The sequence below is a fragment of the Saimiri boliviensis genome, chromosome 21 (genome assembly GCF_048565385.1).
Source record: "Saimiri boliviensis isolate mSaiBol1 chromosome 21, mSaiBol1.pri, whole genome shotgun sequence".
Taxonomy (NCBI): Eukaryota; Metazoa; Chordata; class Mammalia; order Primates; family Cebidae; genus Saimiri; species Saimiri boliviensis.
In genome coordinates, this window is record NC_133469.1 from 8,426,275 (window position 1) to 8,448,883 (window position 22,609).

The 22,609-nt window shown below is 50.7% G+C and overlaps 1 protein-coding gene across 6 annotated transcripts in view; it reads left to right on the forward strand.

The window, feature by feature from the left end:
• Window positions 1-8,020: 8,020 nt before the first annotated feature.
• The window catches only part of PPP6R2 (protein phosphatase 6 regulatory subunit 2), a 99,044-nt gene continuing 84,455 nt past the window's right edge, over window positions 8,021-22,609 (forward strand). For 4 of the 6 annotated variants that reach the window (XM_039463284.2, XM_074391323.1, XM_074391324.1 and 1 more), the window contains exon 1: window positions 8,021-8,265. The gene's annotated coding sequence lies outside the window, so the exon portion shown is untranslated. Of the gene's footprint in view, window positions 8,266-11,837; window positions 11,931-22,609 lie in introns of all 6 variants that reach the window. The other 2 variants (XM_039463285.2, XM_074391325.1) reach the window with 2 other exon arrangements.

Consider the following 22,609-nt stretch of genomic DNA (forward strand, 5'->3'; position numbering starts at 1 on the left):
ACTCTGTCTCAAAAAAAAAAAAAAAAAAAAGAGAGAGAGAGACAGGGTTTCACCTTGCTGGCCAGGATGGTCTCCATCTCTTGACCTCATGATCCACCTGCCTCTGCCGCCCAAACTGCTGGGATTATAGGCATGAGCCACCGCACCTGGCCTAATTTTTAAAATTTTTAAGGGTGCTCAAGCAATCCTCCCACCTCAGCCTCCAGAGTAGCTGGGAGTATAGGCATGCACCGCCATGCCCGGCTAATTTTTAAAATTTTTAACAGGGGGAGGGCGGGTGTGGTGGCTCATGCCTGTAATCTCAGCACTTTAGGAGGCCGAGGCAGGCAGACCATCTAAGGTCAGGAGTTTGAGACCAGCCTCACCAACATGGAGAAAGATCATCTGTACTAAAAATGCTAGCCGGGCATGGTGGTGCATGCCTGTAATCCCAGCTACTTGGGAGGCTGAGGCAGGAGAATCACCTGAGCTCAGGAGGCAGAGGTTTTGGTGAGCCAAGATTTCGCCATTGCACTCCAGCCTGGGCAACAAGAGCGAAACTCCGTCTCAAAAAAAAATTTATTTTTGGAAAGACAGTCTCTCACTGTGTTGCCCAGGCCAGACTGTCCTTTCTTGAAATTTTTTACTTTATAACTAATCTCTTCTTGTTGATAATATATATACATATTTTTTGAGACGGAGTTTTACTCTTGTTACCCAGGCTGGAGTGCAGTGGTGCGATCTCTGCTCTCCGCAACCTCTGCCTCCTGGGTTCAAGCAATTCTCCTGCCTCCCAAGTAGCTGGGACTAGAGGCTGCGCCACCCTGCCCAGCTAATTTTTGTATTTTTAGTAGAGACAGGGTTTCACCATGTTGACCAGGATGGTCTCAATCTCTTGACCTCGTGATCCACCCACCTCGGCCTCCCAAAGTGTGTTGATAATATTTTTATACCAAATTTTCCCTGTTGAAATCATTGCGTGGTTTCTGTCCCTTTAGTGAACCATAACTAGTGATGCAATCTTTTTCTTTGAGATGGAGTCTCACTCTGTTGGACAGGCTGCAATGCAGTAATGCAATCTCAGCTCACTGTAACCTCTGCTTCCCGGGTTCAAGTGATTCTCCTGCCTCAGCTTCCCAAGTAGCTGGGTTTATAGGCGCCCGCCACCACACACAGCTAATTTTTGTATTTTTAGTAAAGATAGGGTTTCACCACATTGGCCAGGTTGGTCTTGAACTCCTGACCTGAAATGATCCACCCACCTTGGCCTCCCAAAGTACTAGGCTTACAGGTGTCATCCACTCTGCCTAGCCCTAGTGACAAAATTTTGAAGGAGGATAAACCAAGTAGGGAAGGCGGTAAACTGTGTGAGTGTGTGTTTATGTGTGTGTGTGTATGTGTGTGTATGTACATGTGCATGTGTGTGTGGTGTGTGGGTGTGCTATGTGTGGGGTGTGTGGGTGTAATGTGTGGGATGTGTGTGTGGTGTGTGTGGGTGGGTGTGAGGTGTGGGTGTGCTATGTGTGTGTGGTGTGTGTGGTATGTTTGTGTAGTGTGTGTGGTCTGTGTGATATGTGTGTGGTATATGGTGTGTGGTGTGTAGTGTGTGGTGTCTGTGTGTGTGGTGTGTGTAGTATGTGGTGAGTGGCATGTGTGTGGTTTGTAGTGTGTGTGGTGTGTGGTATGTGGGGTGTGTGATGTATATGTGTGTGTAGTGTGTGTGGTGTGTAGTGTGTGTGTGGTGTTTGTGTGGTGTGGAGTGTGTGAGGTGCCTGGCGTGTGTGGTGGGTAGTATGTGGTGTGTGTAGTCTGTGTGTGATGTGGAGTGTGTGGTGTGTATGTGTGTGGCTGTGTGGTTGTGTGGTGTGTGTGGTGTGCAGTGTGTGCAGTTTGTGTGATGTGTAGTATGTGTATGGTATGTGGTTTGTGTGGAGTGTGTATGTGGTGTGTGTGCTGTATAGTGTATGTGGTTTGTATGTGTGTGCAGTGTGGAGTGTGTTGGGCATGTGGTATGGTGTGTCGGGTGTGTGTGGTGTGTGTGTGCTGGGGGTTTAGTGTGGTGTGTGTGGTGTGGGGTGTGTTGTGTGTGGTGTGTGTGTGTGTGTGTGTGGTGTGGGGTATGTATGGGTGTGTGGGGTGTGTGTGTGTGTGATGTGTGTGGGGTGTGCTGTGTGTGGAGTGTGGTATGTGTGGTGTGTTTGTGGTGTGTGGTATGCGTATGGGTGTGTGTGGGGGGGGTGTGGGGTGTGTTGTGTGTGTGGGGTGTGCAGGGTTGTTGTGCATATGTGTGTGTGGTATGCTTGTGGTGTGTGGTGTGTGTGTGGTGTGTGATGTGGTATGTGTGTGGGTGTGTGTGTGTGGTGTGTATAGTGTGGCATGTGTGATGTGTGGTGTGTGTGGTGTGTGTGGTGTGGTGTGTGGTGTGGTGTGTGTAGTGTGGTGTGCATGGTGTGGTGTGTGTGGTTGTGTATGGTGTGTGGTGTGTGTGTGGTGTGGTGTGTGGTGTGGTGTGTATGGTGTGGTGTGCGTGGTGGGGTGTGTGTGGTGTGCGTGTGGTGTGTGTGGGGTATGGGTGGTGTGGTGTGCATGGTGTGGTATGTGTGGTTGTGTGTGTGGTGTGTGTGGTGTGTGTGTGGGTGTGTGTGGTGTGGTGTGTACTGTGGTGTGTGGTGTGTACTGTGGTGTGTGGTGTGGTGTGTATGGTGTGGCGTGTGTGGTGTGCGTGTGGTGTGGTGTCGTGTGCGTGTGGTGTGGTGTGTGTTGTGTGGTGTGTGTGGGGTGTGTGTGGTGTATGTGGGTGTGTGTGCTGTGTGTGGGTGTGTGTGGTGTGATGTGGTGTGTGTGAGGTGTGCATGGCGGTGTGTGTGGTGTGTGGTGTAGTTTGTGAGACAGAGAGTTGAAACCTAGTGACCAGGGAAACCCAGGCAGGGAAGGGCAGTGTGCAGTGAAGACCTCGGTGGCCAGTCACCAGCGCAGCAATGACCAAGGAAGGGCCTGTGGGGATGCAGGGACAGCGCCAGCCAGTGGCCGGTGGCGGGAGGTCGTCAGGCTGGGAATCATGAGCACAGGGAGTGGGAGAGGGGAGCTCAGATCAGGTAGGGCTCTGTGGGCCACAGGAGGAGCTTTGTTGTTCAGCCTGTGAGGCAGGAGCTCCTGGCGGTAGGCAAGACGTGATCTGACCTATTTTATTTCATTTTTTTTTTTTTTTTTTTGAGACGGAGTTTCGCTCTTGTTACCCAGGCTGGAGTGCAATGGCGCGATCTCGGCTCACCGCAACCTCCGCCTCCTGGGTTCAGGCAATTCTCCTGCCTCAGCCTCCTGAGTAGCTGGGATTACAGGCATGCGCCACCATGCCCAGCTAATTTTTTGTATTTTTAGTAGAGACGGGGTTTCACCATGTTGACCAGGATGGTCTCAATCTCTTGACCTCGTGATCCACCCGCCTCGGCCTCCCAAAGTGCTGGGATTACAGGTTTGAGCCACCGCTCCCGACCTTTTTTTTTTTTTTTTTTTTTTTTGAGACGGAGTTTCACTCTTGTTATCCAGGCTGGAGTGCAATGGCGTGATCTCTGCTCACCACAACCTCCACCTCCCGGGTTCAGGCAATTCTCCTGCCTCAGCCTCCTGAGTAGCTGGGAGTACAGGCACGCGCCACCATGCCCAACTAATTTTTTGCACCTTTAGTAGAGACGGGGTTTCACCATGTTGACTAGGATGATCTCGATCTCTTGACCTCGTGATCCACCAACCTCGGCCTCCCAAAGTGCTGGGATTACAGGCTTGAGCCACCGTGCCCGGCCTGATTTTATTTCATTTTATTTTGTTATTTAGAGACAGAGACACACTCTATCACCCAGGCTAGAGTGCAGTGATGCGATCTCAGCTCACTGCAACCTCCACCTCCTGGGTTCAAGTGATTCTCCTGCCTCAGCCTCCCAAGTAGCTGGGACTACAGGGCCTGCCACCACCCCAGCTAATTTTTTGTATTTGTAGCAGAGAAGGGGTTTCACCATGTTGGCTAGGTTGGTTCTGCCTTCAAATGATCTGCCCACCTCAGCTTCACAAAGTGCTGGGATTACAGGTATGAGCCACCACTCCTGGCCCTTTACTTTTTTAAGACAGGGTCTTGTTCTGTTACCTGGGCTGGAACGAAGCAGTAAGATCATAGCTCATTACAGCCTCTACTTTCCAGGCTCAAGCAATCCTCCTGCTTCAGTTGACCAAGTAGCTGGGACTACAGGTTCGTCACCACACCTGACTAATTTTTTTTTTTTTTTTGAGATGGAGTTTCGCTCTTGTTACCCAGGCTGGAGTGCAATGGCGCGATCTCGGCTCACCGCAACCTCCGCCTCCTGGGTTCAGGCAATTCTCCTGTCTCAGCCTTCTGAGTAGCTGGGATTACAGGCACACACCACCATGCCCAGCTAACTTTTTGTATTTTTAGTAGAGACGGGGTTTCACCTTGTTCACCAGGATGGTCTCGATCTCTTGACCTCATGATCTACCTGCCTCGGCCTCCCAAAGTGCTGGGATTACAGGCTTGAGCCACTGCGCCCGGCCCTGGCTATTTTTTTTTTAAACTTTTTGTAGAGACAGGAGGCCCACTTGTTGCTCAGGCTGTTGTTAAACTCCTGGGCTCCAGTGATCCTCCTGCCTGGGCCTCCCAAAGTGCTGGAATTACAAATGTGAGCCACCTTGCCCAGCCAATTAGATCTATTTTAACTGGAGCCCTCTGGCTGCTTTGCTGATGACAGCAAGCTGACCTACAGCAAGTGCTCCAGGACAGACGCAGGGAGCCCCTATAGGAAACTAGTGGGAGTCAGGTGAGAGAAACTGGTTTTGAACCAGAGTGTTGGTAGTGGAGTGTCGGAAGTAAGAAAGTTCCTTTTTAAAGTTTCCTTTCTTGTTAACTTTGTTAAGCCCTAACCTGTGTAGCTGTTAGAGACGCCATGCTTACAGGCACGTAGTACACTGTGTGTCCTTGTACTTTAACCAAGATATCTGAGCTGGACGTGCTCACAGGCATGTCCCAGCTCTCCATTGCTTTTACCTGTTTAGATCAGTTTTAAGTTGTTAGCCAATTGGGTTTTAGTTTAGATCATGAGGTCTGGCTTCTGCCAACAGAGATCAGACACAGCAGTAAGGACGACCGGAAATGCATAAGGAATACATTTGTGGGTGTTCCTTTGTTCATTGTATTCTCATGGCACGATGGCTAGCAAGGATACCCTTCCTGCAGTCCAGGAAGTAAAAAATTGTGTTGCTGAAAGATCTTTTTTCTCAGTGCTGATTTTTCTTTGCAGCATCAAGCATCTAACATGTTGCAGTGGAGGGAACACACTTGCTGATGAATTCAGTGTGGGTGTGAGAAGAGGAGAGGAGCTCCTGCTGAGCCCAGGTGCACTGGCTGAGCACAGGAAGGGTATCAAGATCAGGCAGAGAGTTGCACGTGCTCAGGGCCACAAAAGGGCGGTAGGGGCATCTCTCACATCTGGTGACCCTGGCCCCAGTCCCCATTCTGCAGCTCAATTCAGCAGCAGCACCTCCAGCTTCTGCAAAGGAGACCACAGCAAGGGCAGCGACTACAGAAGGGCAAAGCCTACCGGAATGCAGGGCATCTCTTTTCTAGGTTGTGAGGCTGAGGCTTCTTTACCCCCACTTCCTGGAAGTTCCTTCAACGGAACGTGTCAGAAATCTGCCCTTAGGATATGAGGGGAAAAGCTGTTGTTGGGGAAAGGCTCCCCAGAGACATCTGCTATAAAACCATGGAGAAGGCCGGGAGTGGTGGCTCACGCTTGTCTTCCCAGCTCTTAGGGAGGCCGAGAGGTGGATCACGAGGTCAAGAGTTCAAGACCAGCCTGGCCAACATGGTGAAACCTGTCTCTACTAAAAATACAAAAATTAGCCGCCTGTAATCCCAGCCACTCAGGAGGGTGAGGCAGGAGAATTGCTCGAACTTGGGAGATGAAGGTTGTAGTGAGCCGAGATCGCGCCACTGCACTCCAGCCTGGGAGACAGAGGAGCGATCTCAAAATAAATAAAATAAAATAAAAAATAAAAAAACTCTCCGAGGAGGGTGCTGCTGACCAGGGCAGGAGACGGGCATAGGAGCCCCGGGGCCGCCAGCCGCAGGGCCAAGCCCTTTTCTCCTGCAACGTCTCTCTGGCGCCCTCTACCGATAAAGCCTAACAGCGCCAGCTGGCAAAGGAGAAATACTGAATATTTATTTGAGCGGCCCAGATCCGCTTTCGCAGAGAGCATGGTGAATGTGGAGCTGAGAGAATGTATTCACTGACAACAGGAAAAAAGGTTTAGAAATCTCTTTTTTTTTTTTTTTTTTTTTTTGAGACGGTGTTTCGCTGTTGTTACCCAGGCTGGAGTGCAATGGCACGATCTCGGTTCACCGCAACCTCCGCCTCCTGGGTTCAAGCAATTCTCCTGCCTCAGCCTCCCGAGTAGCTGGGACTACAGGCACGCACCACCATGCCCGGCTAATTTTTGTATTTTTAGTAGAGACGGGGTTTCACCTTGTTGACCAGGATTGTCTCGATCTCTCGACCTCCTGATCCACCCGCCTCGGCCTCCCAAAGTGCTGGGATTACAGGCTTGAGCCACCACGCCCGGCCCTAGAAATCTCTTAAGTGTCCTATGTTTTCCCAACATTTACCCACGGCTCGCTCTGACATCTGAAATAATAGTGATCATTCTAGAGATTAGTTAGATGGAATTAAACAATTCCAACTGTTGTTAAATAGGCATATACTTAATTTGAAAAATGCCGTGCAAGAACCCGTGGGGCACCTGGAGAAAACAGTGTCTGGAGGTGGCTCAGGTGCTCCGGGTCCACGCAGGACGCGGGACGGGGAGGGGCCTGGCCTGGCTTCGGGGGCTGAGCCTGCTCCTGCTGCTGGGGGTGGGGAGTGTTCACGCCCCTTGGCCTCTGGGAGGGGCCTGCGGCAGGAGGTTAGGGCCAGAAGAGCAGGCCCTTCCCCGAGACACGGGGGAAACCCCTGCCCCAGGTGTGTGACTTTCAAACTGCATCGGGCCACTCGAAGATTGTTTTATGGCTATGAGAAAATTAATTATGCAGGCCGGATGTGGTGGCTCACGCCTGTAATCCAAGTACTTTGGAGGCCAAGGCGGGCGAATTACCTGAGGTCAGGAGTTCAAGACCAGCCTGACCAACATGGTGAAACCCCGTCTTTATTTATTTATTTTTTTTTTTGAGACGGAGTTTCGCTCTTGTTACCCAGGCTGGAGTGCAATGGCGCGATCTCGGCTCACCGCAACCTCCGCCTCCTGGGTTCAGGCAATTCTCCTGCCTCAGCCTCCTGAGTAGCTGGGATTACAGGCACGCGCCACCATGCCCAGCTAATTTTTTTGTATTTTTAGTAGAGACGGGGTTTCATCATATTGACCAGGTTGGTCTCGATCTCTCGACCTCGTGATCCACCCGCCTCGGCCTCCCAAAGTGCTGGGATTACAGGCTTGAGCCACGGCGCCCAGCCCTCTTTCTTTTTTTTTTTTTTTTTAAAGACAGGGTTTCGAGACCATCCTGGTCAATATGGTGAAACCCCGTCTCTACTAAAAATACAAAAAATTAGCTGGGCATGGTGGCGCGTGCCTGTAATCCCAGCTACTCAGGAGGCTGAGGCAGGAGAATTGCCTGAACCCAGGAGGCGGAGGTTGCGGTGAGCCGAGATCGCGCCATTGCACTCCAGCCTGGGTAACAAGAGCGAAACTCCGTCTCAAAAAAAAAGAAAGAAAAAGAAAATTATGCTGGCACAGAACTTCAGCCAGTACCTCAAAGGGAAACATAAAAGGGGAAAGCCGCACCCTGACCACACCCACTCCGAGGCGGCAGACACCCTTCCTTGGCAGGGACTCAACACACTCAAGCCCTCGTGCTCCCACGCGGGCGGCACCCAGCGCCGGGCTCCAGGAGGCGGGGAGAGCTGGGCCACGTCCCGGCCCCGCCCACCCGTGAGGCCTCGCCCCCGGCCGCGAGCGTGCGCGCCCCACGCGGAGACCCCGCCCCCCGAGCGCGCGCCCGTGCGTCGCTGCCGCCATTTTGGAGCGATCCGAGTGCCGCCCGCGGCCCCGAGTTGGTCTCGAGCCGCCGGCCGGCCGCGCCGGTGTCCGTAGGCGCTGCGCCCCGGGCCGGGCCCATGTGTGTGCGGCCCGCCCGAGGCCGCCTGGGCTTTGCCTCAACCAGCGCCCTGGCCTCCGTTCGGGCCTCCACACGGGCCTCCGAGGAGCTGCCGCGACGCCCGGCCCGCAGGGCAGGTGAGTGCGGCCGCACGCCGCTCGGACCCGGTTCCCGGTCAGCCAGTGCCCCCCAAGTCACTTCCCCCGAGTCAGTCAGTGCCCCCTCCGGATAGTTATCTCCCAGTCAGTCAATGCCCCCTCAGTCAGTCAGTGCTCCCCAAGTCAGTTCCCCAACAGTCAAGTTTCCCCCAGTCAGTGCACCCCCAGTCAGGTCCCCCCAAGTCAGTTCTCACCCAGTCAGTGCCTGCCAAGTCAGTCAGTGCCCCCCAAGTCGGTTCCTCCCCAGTTCCCCGAGTCAGTGCCCCCCAAGTCAGTTCCCCGGTTTCCCCCAGTCAGTGCCCCCCAAGTCAGTTCCCCCCAAGTCAGTTCCCTCCCAAGTCAGTTCCCCTCCAGTCAGTGCCCCCAGTCAGTGCCCCCCAGTCCCCGCATCAGTGCTCCCTCCAGTCAGTTCCCCCCAAGTCAGTTCCCCCCAAAGTCAGTTCCCCCCAAGTCAGTTCCCCCTCCAGTCAGTGCCCCCCAAGTCAGTTTCCCCAAGTCAGTTCCCCCCCAAGTCAGTTCCCCCCCAAGTCAGTTCCCCCCCAAGTCAGTTCCCCTCCAGTCAGTGCCCCCAGTCAGTGCCCCCCAGTACCCCATCAGTGCTCCCTCCAGTCAGTTCCCCCCAAGTCAGTTCCCCCCCAAGTCAGTTCCCCCCCAAGTCAGTTCCCCTCCAGTCAGTGCTCCCTCCAGTCAGTTCCCCCCAAGTCAGTTCCCCCTCCAGTCAGTGCCCCCAGTCCCCCCATCGGTGCTCCCTCCAGTCAGTTCCCCCCAAGTCAGTTCCCCCTCCAGTCAGTGCTCCCCAAGTCAGTTTCCCCAAGTCAGTTCCCCTCCAGTCAGTGCTTCCTCCAGTCAGTTCCCCCCAAGTCAGTTCCCCCTCCAGTCAGTGCCCCCCAAGTCAGTTCCCCCCCAAGTCAGTTCCCCTCCAGTCAGTGCTCCCTCCAGTCAGTGCCCCCCCAAGTCAGTTCCCACCCCAGTTTCCCCCCAGTTAGCGCCCCCTTCAGTAAGTGCCCTCCCAAGTTAGTTCCCCTCCATCAGTGCCTACTCCAGTCAGTGCCCCCTCAAATCAGTCACTGCCGCTCCAGTCAGTTCCCCCCAGTCAGTGCCCCCTATCAGTTCTCCTCCAGTTAGTTCCCCCCATCAGTGCCCCCTCCAGTCAGTGCTCCTCCAGTCAGTTCCCCCTCAGTCAGTCAGTGTCCCTCCAGTCACTGGGGGCCCCCCACCGTCCGTTCCCGCCATCAGTCAGTTCCTCCCTGGTCAGTGTCTCCTCCAGTCAGCTCTCCCCAGTCAGCGCCCTCCCATCAGTTCCTCCCCATCAGTCAGTGTCCCCCCATCAGTCAGTGCTCCCTAGTTAGTCTCCCCACCAGTCAGTGTCCCCTCCCGTGTCCCCTCTAATCAGTTCCCCCCAGTCAGTTCCCCCCAGTGAGTGTCCCTTCCAGTCAGCTCCTCCCTGTGTCCCCTCTAGTCAGCCCCCCACTGTCAATTCCCCCCAGGTCACTTCCCCCCCGTCAGTTCCCCCCTCAGTACCCTCTCTAGTCAGTTCCCCCCCAGTCAGTTCCCCCCTCAGTACCCTCTTTAGTCAGTTCCCCCCCAGTCAGTTCCCCCCTCAGTACCCTCTCTAGTCAGTTCCCCCCCAGTCAGTTCCCCCCTCAGTACCCTCTCTAGTCAGTTCCCCCCCCAGTCAGTTCCCCCCTCAGTACCCTCTCTAGTCAGTTCCCCCCCAGTCAGTTCCCCCCTCAGTACCCTCTCTAGTCAGTTCCACCCCCAGTCAGTTCCCCCCTCAGTCAGTTCCCCCCTCAGTACCCTCTCTAGTCAGTTCCCTGCCAGTCAGTTCCCCCCTCAGTACCCTCTCTAGTCAGTTCCCCCCCAGTCAGTTCCCCCCTCAGTCAGTTCCCCCCTCAGTACCCTCTCTAGTCAGTTCCCCGCCAGTCAGTTCCCCCCTCAGTACCCTCTCTAGTCAGTTCCCCCCCAGTCAGTTCCCCCCTCAGTACCCTCTCTAGTCAGTTCCCCGCCAGTCAGTTCCCCCCTCAGTACCCTCTCTAGTCAGTTCCCCCCCAGTCAGTTCCCCCCTCAGTACCCTCTCTAGTCAGTTCCCACCTCAGTCAGTTCCCCCCTCCGTACCCTCTCCAGTTAGTGACCCCCTAGTCAGTGAGTGCCTCCCCAGTCAGTTCCTTGCCATCATTCAGTGCTCCCCCATCAAAGCCCTCCACAGTCAGTGCCCTCATTCTGTCCCCCTCCTGTCAGTCAGTGCCTCCTGCACCAGTCAGTGTCCCCTCACCCCACCAGTCAGTGCCCGTTGCACATCATGCTCCTCTCATCAGTCAGTGCCCCCGAATTGGTCACTCCCCCCAGTGGTTGGTGCCTCTGCTATTGATCAGTGTTCCCCACCATCAGTCCAGTCTGCCCCCCATCAGTGTCCCCTCCTGGCAATCAGTGTCCCCCACCAGCCAGTGTCCCCTCCAGGCAATTCTTTTCTGTCACCTACCCCCTTCCCGTCAGTGCCTGCACCCCCCACCCATACCTGTCAGTCACTGACCGCATAGTCCCTCCCCTGTCAGTGCCCTTCCTTGTCAGTCCCAGTGCTCTGTGACCCCTTCTGTCAGTGATGCCCCCATCTGTCATTGATCTCTGTCAGTTACCCCCTGTTAGTGCCAGTGCCCTCTGTCAGTGAACCCCGCCGCCAGTAAGTTTCCCTCAGAAGTGCCTCCCCTGTCCTGCCTATTGTGTTCTTTCCCTCTTTGCCATCAGGACCCCTGTGTTAGTGCCTGTCAAGGCCCTCGCCATCACTTCTCCCGTGATGTCAGTGCCTGTCCCCTCTTGTACGATCTCTTTTATCCCTTATCTGTTAGGGACCAGGGACCCTTCCCATTAGTCCTGCCCTGCTGTTAGTGACCCCAGTGCTTCTCTCCTGCCTGTTGGTGGGAGAACTTTCAGCGCCCACTGTCATCGCCCCTCTTGTCCATTTTCCATTCACTGACTCTCCTTTTGGTTATTCCCCCTCTTTCCCTGGCCACTCCTCTTTCCCGTCATGCTCCTCATCACTGCTTCAGATATCACCACTTATCTAACCTCACCTTAACCCACACTGCCCTGTTCCTTCCATCCCCATCATCTCTTCCCTCACACCCGTCACCTTCCCCTGTGCACCTTACCATCCCCCACCTGCCACTCCATGTACTTGCAGCGCAGCTAACCTACCTGCTTTGTCCACCCTCTTACTGACTTCTCCTGATTTGCTGCTCATTCCTGCCCTGTCAGCACCAGCTCCCCCAAGTCACTTCCAGCTAGTCCCTGCCTCTCACTGCAGCCCCCGCTTTGTCACTGTACCCACTGGTTTTGTTCCTAGACCCTTCTCCTGTGTCTTGTTCTTTAATCCATCCTTCTTCCCTCATGGTCCCTCTCGGCCGTGCTCTTGGCTTCTCAGTGCCCCTGCAATTTTTGATGTCCCTTCCTTTCTGGTTTATTTTCCTTTTATTTTTATTTTTTACTTTAAAATTTTGTGGGTACATAATAGGTATGTATATCTCTCCCCCTTTGACTTTTCTAACTCATTTCAGTTAATCTCTGGAATGTGAGAAGCAGCTAGCTCTGAGACAAGTTGAGGGACAGAGTCTTCCAGCTGAGAGGACAGCACCTGCAAAGGCCCTGAGGTGGGAAAGGGCTGGATATCCCCTAGAAACCTAGGGGAGTCTGATGTGCTTAGGGCAGGCGTCCCCAAACTTTTTACACAGGGGGCCAGTTCACTGTCCCTCAGACCGTTGGAGGGCCACCACATACCGTGCTCCTCTCACTGACCACCAAGGAAAGAGGTGCCCCTTCCTGAAGTGCGGCGGGGGGCTGGATAAATGGCGTCAGGGGGCTGCATGCGGCCCTCGGGCCGTAGTTTGGGGACGCCTGGCTTAGGGTAAGGGAAGGAGGCAGCAGCCTGGACAGGAAAGTTGGTCTTCTAATTAAGCCGTTCCTTGCAGGTGTTAGTAGGGAGTTGGGCCTTGAGTCTGAATTATGGGGGAAACCTGGGCTGGAGATTGAGTTGGAGAGTGCCATGATCATAGGATATTGGCACATGAGTGTTGGGAGGTGGGTGTAGTGATAGTAATGGTTTAGACCTTGATGGTCGATTTAGGGAGATATTTTGGAGGTAGAGCTGTTGGGACTTGTTGATAGATTAGAAGAGGGGTGTGAGAGAATGAGTGGACTCGGTGATTTCTTGGCCTCTTTTTTCCTCTCTGCCCCCTCAACCTTTCTAGGCTTTTTGATGAAATGCATGGGTGGATAGTAGCACTGTTTATTGAAATAGGGAAGCCGAGTTAGGGTGGTGGTAGGGGTGGGGGCGTTATGCTTTGGAAGAAAGCAAGGCTCTCTCTTGGCTGAAAGTAGTGGAAGTCTGAGAAGTCCAAGGGTCACTAGGGAGAAAGTATCTTGCAGAAGAATCTGGAACCCAGAGGAGAAGTCAAGCTGCAGGTATGCAACTGTCAGCATGGGGATAATGTTAAAGTCTTGGGAATGGCTATTTATAAGTACTGTAGGCATACCTCAGAGATACTATAGTTTGGTTCCAGACAACTGCAATGAAATGAGTATTGCAATAAACCGAGTCACACAGATTTTTTGGTTTCCCAGTGCATGTAACAGTTATGTTTTACACTGTTCTGCAGTCTTGAGTGTGCAATAGCATTATGACTAAATAAACAATGTACGTACCTTAATTTAAAATACTTTATTGAGAGCCCTGGCAACATAATGAGGCCCCATCTCTACAAAAATTGTAAAAATTAGCTGGGGATGATGGCACACACCTGGAGTCCCAGCTACTTGGGAGGCTGAGGTGAGTTAGCTTGAACCTGGGAGGTTGAGGCTGCAGTGAGCCGAGATTGCGCCACTGCACTCCAGCCTTGGCAGCAGAGCAAGACCCTATCTTAAAAAAAAAAAAATTGTTAAAAAATACTGCTAATCATCTGAGCCTTCAGGGAATTGTAATCTTTTTGCTTGTGGAGTGTCTTGTCTCAGGGTTGATGGCTTCTGGCTGAACAGGGTGGTGGTTGCTGAAGGGTATGGTGGCTGTAATCCCAGCAATTTGGGAGGCTAAGGCAGGTGGATCACTTGAGGTCAGAAGTTTGGTGAAACTGTTTTACCGAAAATGTAAAAATTAGCCAGGCATGGCGGTGTGTGCCTGTAATCGCAGCTACTTGGGAGGCTGAAGAAGGAGAATTGCTTGAACCTGGGAGGCAGAGGTTGCAGTAAGCCAAGATAGTGCCAATGCACTCCAGCTTGGGGGACAGTGAAGTTTGCCACATTGATTGACTCTTCCTTTGATGAAAAAGTTCTCTGTAGTATGCAATGCTGTTTGATAGCACTTACCCACAGTTTAACTTTCTACATTGGAGTTAGTCCTTTCTTTTTTTTTTTTTTTTTTTGAGACGGAGTATCACTCTTGTTACCCAGGCTGGAGTGCAATGGCGCGATCTCGGCTCACCGCAACCTCCACCTCCTGGGTTCAGGCGATTCTCCTGCCTCAGCCTCCTGAGTAGCTGGGATTACAGGCACGCACCACCATGCCCAGCTAATCTTTTTGTATTTTTAGTAGAGACGGGGTTTCACCATGTTGACCAGGATGGTCTCGATCTCTCGACCTCGTGATCCACCCGCCTCGGCCTCCCAAAGTGCTGGGATTACAGGCTTGAGCCACCGTGCCCGGCTGGAGTTAGTCCTTTCAAACCCTGTCTCTGCATTGTCATCTAGTTTATGAAATATTCTAGATCCTTTGTTGTCATTTCAACAGTGTTCACAGTACCTTCACCAGAAGTAGATTCTATCTCAAGAAACCACGTTCAGCTGGATGTGATGGCTCATGCCTGTAATCCCAGCACTTTGGGAGGCTGAGGCAGGTGGATCACCTGAGGTCAGGAGTTCGAGACAAGCTTGAACAACATGGTGAAACCTTGTCTCCACTAAAAATATAAAAATTAGATGGGCATGGTGGCACACACCTGTAATCCTAGCTTCTTAGGAGGCTGAGGCAGGAGAATCGATTGACTACAGGAGATGGAGGTTGTGGTGAGCTGAGATCGCACCACTGCACTCCAGCCTGGGCAACAGAGCAAGACCCTGCCTCAAAAAAAAAAAAACAAAAACCGGCTTTTTTTGCTCATTGATTAGAAGCAACTCCTCATCTATTTTGTCCTGAGATTGAAGCAATTCAGTCACATCTTTAGGCTCTGCTTCTAGTTTTAGTTCTGTTACTTTTTTTTTTTTTTTTTTTGATATGAAGTTTTGCTGGAGTACAATGGTGGGATACTGCGACCTCTGCTTCCCGGGTTCAAGTGATTCTCCTGCCTCAGCCTCCCAAATAGCTGGGATTACAGGCACCTGCCACCAAGCCCAGCTAACATTTGTTATTTAAGTAGAGACAGGGTTTTACCATGTTGGCCAGACTGGTCTCGAACTGCTGACCTCAAGTGATCTTTGGCCTCCCAAAGTGCTGGGATTACAGACATGAGCCACCGTGCCTGGCCAGCATTTGCCGTTTCACCTTGCATTTTATTATGTTATGGAAGTGGCTTCTTAAACCTCATGAACCAACCTGTGCTAACTTCCAGCTTTTCTTCTGCAGCTTTGTTGTCTCTCTCATCCTTCGTAGAATTGAAGAGAGTGAGGGCCTTGCTGTGGGTTAGGCTTTGGCTTAATGTGGTGCCTGGTTTGGTCTTCTCTCCAAACCATGAAAACTTTCTGTAGGCTGGGCATGGTTGTTCACCTCTAACCCCAGCACTTTGGGAGGCTGAGGGGGGAGGATCACTTCAGCTCAGGAGTTTGAGACCAACCTGGGTAACACAGTGAAACCTCATCTCTACAAAATATGAAAAGTTTAGCTGAGTGTGGTGGCACATGCCTCTGGTCCCAGCTACTTGGGAGGCTTGAGGCAGGAGGATGGCTTGAATCTGGGACATAAAGCTGCAGTGAGCTGTATTGTGCCACTGCATTCCAGCCTGGGCAACGGAGCGAGACCCTGTCTCCAAACAAACAAAAAGCAACCTTTATCCATATCAGCAATAAAGCTGTTGTGCTTTATTATCATTTCTGTGTTCACTGGAGTAGCAGTTTTAATTTCCTTCAAGAACTTTTCTTTTGCATTCACAACTTGGCAAACGGGTGCAAGAGGGCTAGCTAGCTTTTGGCCTGTTGGCTTTTGACATGCCTTCCTCACTAAGCTTAAGCATTTCTAGCTTTTGGTTGAAATGAGAAACATGTGACCCTTCCTTCATACTGAATTAATTGACCTAATTTTATTACTGTTAAGTGTCTCAGGGAGTAGGCCCTGAGGAGTGGGGAGAGAGACTCAGGGAAATGGCCGGTTGATATTAGAGTCAGAACATAGGCAGCATTTATTAAGCTTGCTGTCTTATATGGGCAGGGTTTGTAGTTCCCCAAAACAACTACAATAGGAACATCAAAGGTTGCTGATCACAGGTCACCATAACAGATAAAACAATAATGAAAAAGTTTGAAATATTGTGAGAATTACCAGACTGCAACACGGAGACGTGAAGTAAGCACAGCTGTTGGGAAAATGGCATCCATAGACTTGCTTGACACAAGGGTGCTACCAACCTTTAATTTGTAGAAGACACAGTATCTGTGAAGCAGGTAGACAAAGTATGCCTGTGTTGTCTCCTGATGAGGAAACTGGGGTAGACAACAAATCAGTGTTACAGTCAAGATTTGTACCCCAGGTAGTTTGACTCTAAAGCCTCTCGCTTTTTTTTTTTTTTTTTAATAAGGGAAAGGCTAACTTTTTTTTTTTTTTCTTTTTTTGAGACGGAGTTTCGCTCTTGTTACCCAGGCTGGAGTGCAGTGGCGCGATCTCGGCTCACTGCAACCTCCACCTCCTGGGTTCAGGCAATTCTCCTGCCTCAGCTTCCTGAGTAGCTCGGATTACAGGCATGTGCCATCATGCCCAGCTACTTTTTTGTATTTTTATAGAGACGGGGTTTCACCATGTTGACCAGGATGGTCTCGATCTCTTGACCTCGTGATCCACCCGCCTTGGCCTCCCAAAGTGCTGGGATTACAGGCTTGAGCCACTGCGCCCGGCTGACTTTTTTTTTTTTTTTTTTTTTTTTTTTTTTGAGACGGAGTTTTGCTCTTGTTACCCAGGCTGGAGTGCAATGGCGCGATCTCGGCTCACCGCAACCTCTGCCTCCTGGGTTCAGGCAATTCTCCTGGCTCAGCCTCCTGAGTAGCTGGGATTATAGGCAAGCACCACCATGCCCAGCTAATTTTCTGTATTTTTAGTAGAGACGGGGTTTCACCATGTTGACCAGGATGGTCTCGATCTCTTGACCTTGTAATCCACCTGCCTCGGCCTCCCAAAGTGCTGGGATTACAGGCTTGAGCCACCGCGCCCGGCCCCGGCCGACTTTTTAAATGCTTCATTTTAAAAAGTTTTTGGTGGATTCCCTAGAAAAATAGAGGAAGAACAAATAAAATAATAAATTTTGGAATAATAACTGATTATGTATCAGGCATTTGTGTGCATGTTTCTGTTTGTTTGCTTCATTTTTTTAATTTTTTGCTCATCTGACATCGAGGAATGTGTGTGTGTTTCTCTTTATGTTCCAATAAACTTTTATTTAGAAAAGCTGACTCAGAGGCTGGGCGTGGTGGCCCACATCTGTAATACCAGTACTTTAGGAGGCTGAGGCGGGTGGATCACGTGAGGTCAGGAGTTTGAGACCAGCTTGAACAACATGGTGAAACCCCATGTCTACTAAATACAAAAAATTAGCCAGGCATGGTGGTAGGTGCCTGTAATCCTAGCTACTTAGGAGGCTGAGGCAGGAGAATTTCTTGAAGGAGGCAGAGGTTGCAGTGAGCCACAATTGCACCATTGCACTCCAGCCTGGGTGACAGGAGTGAAACTCTGTCTCAAAAAAAAAAAAAAAAAAAAAAAACAGCTGACTCAGACACCTTTTAAAGTACATTACTGGCCCGGGGGAATATAATGAGACCCTGTCTCTGCACAATAATACAAAAGAAAAAATTAGGCATGGTAGCATGTGCCTGTAGTTCAGGATGGAGGAGTGCAGTAGCGTGATCTCAGCTCACTGTGACCTCTGCCTCCTGGGTTCAAGCAGTTCTCTGCCTCAGCCTCCTGAGTAGCTGGGATTATAGGCGACTGCCACCACGCCCAGCTAATTTTTGCTTTTTTTTTTTTTTTTTTTTTTTTTTTAGTAGAGATGGCTGGTCTTGAACTCCTGACCTCATGATCCATCCAACTCGGCCTCCCAAAATGCTGGGACTACAGGCATGAGCCACCATGCCTGGGGCGGACTGTTCCACTTTGAAGACTTGACTTCTTTCTCATCATGATCCCATCATTCCTAAGCCTGTGGAACTCTGCTCTGACCCTTAGCTCTTTGCTGTGATGCCCTTCCTGGACGAGTTTGGTCCTGGGTATTGCCTTCCTGTCATCACTTTCAGTCTTGGTCATTCATTTTGGATTTCATTTGATAACTCCTTTTTTCCTTCATTAAGTTGGCCAGAATCTGGTTATCATGTGGAGACTGAGAACATGGGGTTTGCTCTCAGCCAAACCTGGGTTCGAGTTCTAGAACAGACAATTAGCCCATGACCTTGGGCTAGTGATGTAATTATTGAGACCTCTGCTTTTGATCTGTGAACTAGGGTTGGTAGGAAACTACCTACTGTATTGGGCTTTGAGCTTTGAGTGTGTGGATGCAGCCAGCTTCTGCTCCCCTCTTCCTGTGGCTGCTGGAACCCTAAAGTCAGTTTCTTGGCTCTTAGTTCTTCTGTGCTTCTTGTTTGGACTTCAGCTTTGTTCACTGCCCCAGTTTCCTCCCTGCTGCTTTTTGGTGCTGTTTTTTGCTTGTTTGACAACGCCTTTTTGTTGTTGTTTTTTTGAGACAGATTCTTGCACTGTTACACGAGCTGGAGTGCAATGGCGGGATTGCGGCTCACCACAACCTCCACCCACCTCCCGGGTTCAGGTGTTTCTCCTGCCTCAGCCCCCTGAGTAGCTGGGATCACAAGCATGTGCCACCATGCCTGGCTAACTTTTTGTATTTTAGTAGAGACGGAGTTTCACCATGTTGGCCAGGATGATCTCGATCTTCTGACCTCGTGATCCACCTGCCTCAGCCTCCCAAAGTGCTGGGATTACAGGCGTGAGCAACAGCGCCCAGCCTGGAGTCACATTTTTACCTGCAGTGTACTTGCAGCAGGCACTTGGCCAGGGTTCCAGAGCTGCTAAGTGATGGAAACTGGACTTTATGTTGGACCTTTGTGGTCAGGGAGTCCCCTGATGCGGTCAGGCCTGCCTGGCTCAAGAGGTTATCTGGCTGCTTAGGGGGTTTACCTTGGTCTTCAGGAAGGGGAGAGTTGGGGCCAGGGCCATTAGCACTGGTGATGAGGAAGGTGCATCCTCATAATGCTAGCCATCTCTGTCCTTACCCGGGAGAGCTGCCATGGTTGCTAGTGGTGAGCAGGTGGAAGTTTTCAGTTTTCACTTGAGCCTTCATCCTGCGTAACAGCCAGGAGGATACTCTTCTGAAAGCCAGGAGACACTGAGAACCTGGCGTGGGCCTGATAGCCGTCCGGTGGGGCTGTGTGTTAGTCACCTTTCTGAGACTTTGATGGGAGACCAGCTGGGCTTACTCTGCTGGGAGGAGAATTGCTATCTTGGAATGTGCAGCGACATAAGCAGGCTGTTTTCAGCCTGTCGCAGAGTCCTTGCTGTGTTCCAGTTGCAGAGCACATGCTCTACGTGGAGGTCTTTTCCCATCCTCAGCTCCTGGAAGGGCTCCGAGGCAGGCAGGGTGCTATGGACTGAATTGTGTCTACCCCATATTCATATGTTGAAATCCTAACTTCCATTTAGTCGTATTTGGAGGGAGGCCTTTAGAAGTCACGAGGGTGGGGCTCAACATGGGAATAATACCCTCATACAAAGATAAACCAGACACCCTGCTCTCAACTCTCCCTGCCTTGAGGACACGAGGAGAAGGCAGTAGTCTAAAAGCGGGGAAGACAGGCTTTCTCAGCAACCTAATTGGCCAGCACCTTGACCTTGGACTTCTAGGCCCCAGAACTGTGAGAAATAATTGTCTGTTGTTTAAGGTGTTGTGTCCTGGTAGCCTCACCATATTAAGACCCCGGGTCGGTGGAGGGCAAGAAGGCTAGCTGGCTCTCTGGCTCCTCAGCTGTTGTTGGCTTGATGATGCATTTTACTTGTCTTGCATAGTATTGGTCCACATAATATTAAGAAAGTTAAATTAATTATAAATGTGACGATTTGGGGATTTAAAAAAAAATCTGGATTTCTGTCATTTCTTGCAGAAGCAGACGTGTCCCAGTGCCCTGTGTCCTTGCACGACTGTGGTTGCTGGGGCGGGCCTGTCTCTGCTCCCTTCGGTGGGCACATGCTCTCTGCTGCTGCCGCCTTCACTCTGCCTGCTGTCTTTTCCATACAGCTTCCTTCCTGACGCTTAGTGTCTTGCCTGGTTCTGTAGGCCTTTAAGTTGCAATCTGTGCTTTAGGATGTGGCAGGAGAATCAGCAGTCGGGTGACTGGGCACTTCTCCATTGCCACAATTAAGAAAGGCTTTCACTTCAGAGTTATAATCCTTTAGTATGTTCACCTCTGAGTGGAGCAAGCTTCCTTTTATTCCCTTTCATATTCCTGGTGTCTGGAGTTAGCCTAGGCCTGAGTGCTTCCAATGCTCATGCACAGCTTTTCCCCGAGGAACATTCTCTACTTTTTCATGGCATTTCTTGGCTCTTCTTCTTGAGGGCATATAGTAGAGGCAGGAGGTGGCAACCAGCAGAATGGAGAAGTCAGCGCCACTTTCTGCAGCTGCTGCTCATGAGCCTGTCAGTCTCTCTCCCGTTTCTGCTCTTGTGGACTGGCCTGGAGTCCCACTAGAGCCGGGCTCATCTTACCATTCAGCGTGCTCCACGGGAGCCAGGCTTGGGGAAGGTATCTGACCGTTCAGGGTGCTCCATGGGCACTTGTTTTGGGATCCAGTCTCTGCAATTTCCTCATCGTTTGGTTCCGTTTACTTATTTATTTTACCAGAAAATTGTTTCCTCTATAATTTCAAATTTGTTTTATATATTATTTTCCTACAGAAGTGAATTCTTTAAGAAGTGACTTTTTAGGGGGGTGGAGAGGTGGGGGGAGAGAGCATGGGGAGAAATGTCAGATATAGGTGAAGGGGAGGAAGGCAGCAAATCACACTGTCATGTGTGTACCTATGCAACTATCTTGCATGTTTTTCACATGTACGCCAAAACATAAAATGCAATAAAAAAAGTGAATTTTTTTTTTTTTTTTTTTTTTTTTTTGAGACGGAGTTTCGCTCTTGTTACCCAGGCTGGAGTGCAATGGCACGATCTCGGCTCACCGCAACCTCCGCCTCCTGGGTTCAGGCAATTCTCCTGCCTCAGCCTCCTGAGTAGCTGGGATTATAGGCACGCGCCACCATGCCCAGCTAATTTTTTGTATTTTTAGTAGAGACGGGGTTTCACCATGTTGACCAGGTTGGTCTCGATCTCTCGACCTTGTGATCCACCCGCCTCGGCCTCCCAAAGTGCTGGGATTACAGGCTTGAGCCACCGCGCCCGGCCAAAAGTGAATTTTTAATTAACAAAGTTCTAAATATATGTAGAGCTTCTGATTGGAACATCTGTCTTTATCTGCAGCCCTCCCCATCCCTTAGTCCTTCTGCAAACAAGCAACGATTTTCAAACTCTATGGTTACTTAATTCTTGTAGTTGCTTTCATGAGTTAATAATTAACAACTAACATGTATTAAGGGCTTTCCATGTGTCAGGTGTTGTTTTTTCTTCTTTTTTTTTTTTTTTTTTTTTTTTTTTTGAGACGGAGTTTCGCTCTTGTTACCCAGGCTGGAGTGCAATGGCGCGATCTTGGCTTACCGCAACCTCCGCCTCCTGGGTTCAGGCAATTCTCCTGCCTCAGCCTCCTGAGTAGCTAGGATTATAGGCACGAGCCATCATGCCCAGCTAATTTTTTGTATTTTTAGTAGAGACGGGGTTTCACCAAGTTGACTAGGATGGTCTCGATCTCTTGACCTCGTGATCCACCTGCCTCGGCCTCCCAAAGTGCTGGAATTACAGGCTTGAGCCACCACGCCCGGCCTGTGTCAGGTGTTGTTTTAAGCCCTTTACATTGATATTTTAATTTTAATTCCCATAGTAAGTATGTGAGGTAGGTGTTGTGTGGAGAGACGAATTGATTTGCCCAAGGTCTCATTTTTTTTTCTTTTTTTGTTTTTTGGAGATAGGGTATCCCTCTGTTGCCCAGACTGCAGTGCAGTGATGTGTGATCACAGCTCACTGCAGCCTTGACCTCTTGGACTTAATTGATTTTCCCACCTCAGCCTCCCAGCAGCTGGGACTATAGGCACATGCCACCATGCCTGGCTAATTTAAAAAAAAAATTGTTTTTAATGATGGGGTCTCCCTATGTTCTCCAGACTGGTCTTAAATGCTTGGGCTCAAGTAATCCTCCTCATCTCCCAGTGTGCTGGAATACAGGCATGAGCCGCTACTCCTGGCCCGGTTTTTGTTTTTTTAATTGTGGTAAAATATGCATAACATAAAATTTACCATTTTGGCCACTCTTTTTTTTTTTTTTTTTTTTTTTTTTTTGAGATGGAGTCTCGCTCTATAGTCCAGGCTGGAGTGCAGTGGTACGATCTCGGCTCACTGCAACCTCTGCCTCCCGGGTCCTGGTTCAAGCAATTCTCCTAATTCAGCCTCCCAGGTAGCTGGGATTACAGGCGGGAGCCACCATGGTCAGCTAATTTTTTTTGTATTTATTAGTAGTGATGGGGTTTCACCACGTTGGCCAGTCTGGTCTAGAACTCCTGACCTTGTAATCCACCCACCTCGGCCTCCCAAAGTGTTGGGGTTACAGGCGTGAGCCACCGAGCCCGGCCAGCCACTTTTTTTAAACCCCATCCCACCCCCTCATGGGGACAGGGTGGGGGGGCATTTTGACCATTGTTCTGTGAACAGTTTAGTGGCATTAAGTGTAATCACATCGTTGTGCCACCATTACCACCATCCATCTCCAGAACATTTTCATCTCAGATTGAAATTGTCCCCATTAAACCCATAACTCCCCATTCCCTCCTCCCTGTGGCCCCTGGCTACTGTCATTCTACTTTCTGTCTCCAAATTTTACTACTGTAGATCCCTATGTAGGTGGTATCATACAGTATTAATGTCTTCAAAATTCATCCATGTTGTAGATGTGTCAGAATTTATTTCCTTTTTAAGGCTGAATAATA